The 3,831-nt window shown below is 29.7% G+C and overlaps 1 long non-coding RNA gene across 1 annotated transcript in view; it reads left to right on the forward strand.

The window, feature by feature from the left end:
• The window catches only part of LOC108557066, a 9,002-nt gene extending 5,378 nt beyond the window's left edge, over positions 1 to 3,624 (forward strand). Inside the window, exon 2 of the long non-coding RNA XR_001890844.1 lies at positions 3,549 to 3,624. This is a non-coding gene — a long non-coding RNA (uncharacterized LOC108557066). The remainder of the gene's footprint in view (positions 1 to 3,548) is intronic.
• Positions 3,625 to 3,831: the final 207 nt, after the last annotated feature.

Here is a 3,831-nt window from a genome sequence, read left to right on the forward strand (position 1 = left end):
GTGCCCAATTTCATCTGTGAGGTTCCCAATAAGTTGTGGTTAATTGATGACACTTTATCCTTAAAATAACCACAAAGAAAGAAGTGGAACCGTGTCAAGTCGCTTTTTGTTTGCAACTGAATCAGTTGACTCAAATTTATTGATTAAACTGGATCTATAACTTATCCTCAATATTTATCTCAACTATAGTTTTACAGTGAAAATTGCGGCAAATTTAAAATGTCAGTTATTTTTGGGACACGCTCTATTAAAATATTGATAAATCATGTTAAAAATTTACCGACCCAAGAAGCAATAATTTTACTATATTAATATGAAAACATACATTGTTTCAGTTTAATTTGAAAACCATTTTTTTCATGTACCTTTTCGAACGTGATCCAAAAAGAAATGCATGTAGTAACTTGATTTTTCTTAATATTTAATAATTAACGTTGTGATGAGATGAGATATTTAGATATGATTTAATTAAAAAACAAATAACGATTTAAGAATCAATAATATTACTATCATAGTAGGAAATAAATATTAGTTAAAATACTTTTTTTTCAGTTTACTTTACTGAACAAGTGAAATTAACGATTAAATCAGTGCTTTTCAACCCATGTATCATGAGGGGATTACAGATGTGCATCAAAAATTAATACAAAAAAAAAATCATCATCATAATTTAAGTTTGTTATAAGTTCAAGTATGCTTAAACAAGGAATGCTGAAAAACATCGGTTTAGAAAGATTATGCGAAGTTTTCTATTTACAAGCCAACAATCTTTGTCAACTAATTCATGTAATGTTTTATTTCTTCTTCAAACGTTTGCAACGGTCAAACAACGTTTGAGCTTGGGATTTACGCTCGCGTTTGTAATCCAAATGTTTTGCATCGGATTTGAACACGCCAAATCGAAATTACGGATTCATTAAAGTCTCCTTTTATCACCCGGAGACTCTGTAAACGCATTTTCATTTACCACATCCAACAACCGAAAAGCCGTTTCGACCATATATGACTGCAGGCTGCAGGCTTTGAATAAATTGAAAATTTCGATGAGTTTGGTTTTGGAGCTTGTTCATTCACGTTTGGATGTACACAAGCAGCAAACAAATACAAAAAATAATACAGACAGACAGACACAGACACTCAGAACCTTCTACTATGTATTGCTGTATAAATGTCAGCCGGATATTTACTGAATTTACATTCATATTAAACCCTTTTACATCGTGTTTGAGCATGAATGTATGGACGTTTAGAGTATGCGTGTGAGCATACGGGTAAAGTTTGTTAGGAAAGAGACGGTCGCTTCTCCATATATGTAGACATTGAAAACTAGTCTATAAACGGACTGTGAGTACGTACTCATTAAAACTAAGTTATACACACACACATAAACATTTTCCTCGACGATACAAACTGTTTACTTTGGGATTATTAATGGGGCACTTGATTCAATTATTTTCCGACATCCCGAACATTGAGTTAAATTCATTACAATGCTAGTAGCCAGCATCACGAAGAAAATTGTACCCGGAACACGCAGATAGGGAACAACAATAGGAAATACATCTAACAATTCAACAATTCTTACGTGCACATCTCCTTTTAAACGCAAATTAATGATGAAAAGTATTCACTATTTTTTTTTTAAATTACTGAATTTTGTTTTTATTTACTTTTCAGCTTCAGCCTAAATTAGAAATAATAGTAATAACAAATTATTAGAATAATTAGAATTATCCTTATTTATTTTACTTTTTCGTTATTTTTTTAAATAAATAATCTTTGCAATTATTATTATTAGTTTCATTATATAATTATTTCAATAAATATCATTAGAATGAGAAAGAAATTTCTTGTAATTGATAGATTTTTTTTTGTTATTTAATACTACAAAACTATTTTTCGAACTTTTTTTATCGAAAACTTACCATAACCAAATTGTTAAACGATTTAAAAAGGATTAAAATAGAATTTATTGGGTCTAAAAATTTTAAGATAAATTTAGTTTGTAACTTCATAAATTATTATTAAAAATTAACCTAATCCATTATTTTGTTAAGGAAATAGAGAGAAATTTAAGAAAATATGTTGATGTGAGAACTTCTTAGTTTTTCATGGAAGTAACATGATGTATTCAAAAAAATATTTAAATTTAGAAGATATAATTATACTTAACCGTTTCATGACAACTGGTTACTTCTGCTAACCACAAATTTAAATTTCATTTTCAAAGTTCCTAGCGGTTTCTAGCAAATACAGATGGTGGTAACAACCATTGTGAATGCATATGTTTAATTTCAAGAAAGATATACTAATGAGATGTCATTAAAGATGTTTTGTCTAGCAGTTGCTACTGGCCTGATTAGTGCTGCACCAGAAAATATAAAACGTGGTAGAAAGTAAAAAGAAACTGCAGGAAACAAATACAAAAAATGTGTGCCACAAGAAGTTAGATATGATAAATCAGGACATATGCCCTTCGATGTGCACACTGCAGCACTTCAAGAGAAGTGCATAGATCTATTTGGAAATGCTTGACTTGTGGGCTTGTGTCTTAATAAAGACAGGAACTGTTTTTTATTGTTCCACAAAAAGTAATTCGCTGTTGCAAGTGCTTACTGGTTACCAGCACTAACCATATCCTGGAGGATAATCAGGACATCCTATTCACATTTTCTTACCATAATTTTATTTAAACATTTATTTGTTAATAATCTGTAGAAATAAAAATGTGTGAAGTAATTTTTTTTAATTCTGTCTTCAAAGGTTAATCTAAGTTATCCTCAATTTTATACTAAAGTTATTTAATTGGAATCTTCTAAATATATTTTAGTTTACTAAAAGGGAGTAAAAAGTAGGGTTAATTTTATTTGTGGCTAATAAAAAGATTTTGCTTTTGAATCAAAATAAAATCTAATTCACTTTCATTAATTTCTTTTGTTTACCAAATAAAAGTGTAAAAAAGATAAAATAAAATCTGTGAAATTAATGTTTTCAATTATAAATTTAGGTATAATTAAATTGAGAAACAAACGTAATAATTACGAGTGGAATTAAATCAATATATCCGAAATTCGAGGATAAAAATAAATAATTAATTCATATATATATATAAATGTAATATGATTACGTGGAAATTACGCGTCATGCATTAATTGTAATTGAAAACCGGGGCGGGGGGAATTGTCTGCATTTCGTACGAAATTAAATTAATTCAATTGCAATTGAATTCGCGAATTAGCAAATTAATTGGAGGACGAAATTAGCGCGCGGCGATCGTCAAAGAATTCGAAAGCTGCTCGTTTATTTGCAAAAACAAAGCAAAAAAATGCGGGACAATCAGAAACAAGAGAAAATGAAACAAAAATAGGGAAGAAAACATGACCGGTTCGCAACAAATTTTTGTTGAAATAATATCCTTTTTTTTTCCCGCTCATTTGAATACCAAATGCAGTTTACACTCTCCTCACCCAAAATAATTTTCTCTGCTTCGCACATTTGCATATTGATGATATTAACATAATTTAACTACTTTTTTTTTATTGTTTCAGGTGGACTTTGATTTTTTTTCTTCGAGTGCGTTCATCGAGTGCGCGTTTTCTTCGCGGAAAGAAACGACAAAACAAATAAAAAACAATAATATAACCGAAATCCGTATTTCGGAAAAAGTTTAGTGGTGTACAGACATGATATTGCAGACGACATGAAACGAATGCAACCCATCAAAATACCGCTATGGATAAAATGTGTATTAGTGTCTTTCCTGCTTGCAACTGCACAAGGTAAGTTTCTTTTTCTCTATTTATATTTTTTTTTTGTAAATTCAGGTAAAAT

Source organism: Nicrophorus vespilloides, unplaced genomic scaffold (assembly GCF_001412225.1).
Source record: "Nicrophorus vespilloides isolate i.1.1-1 unplaced genomic scaffold, Nicve_v1.0, whole genome shotgun sequence".
NCBI lineage: Eukaryota > Metazoa > Arthropoda > Insecta > Coleoptera > Silphidae > Nicrophorus > Nicrophorus vespilloides.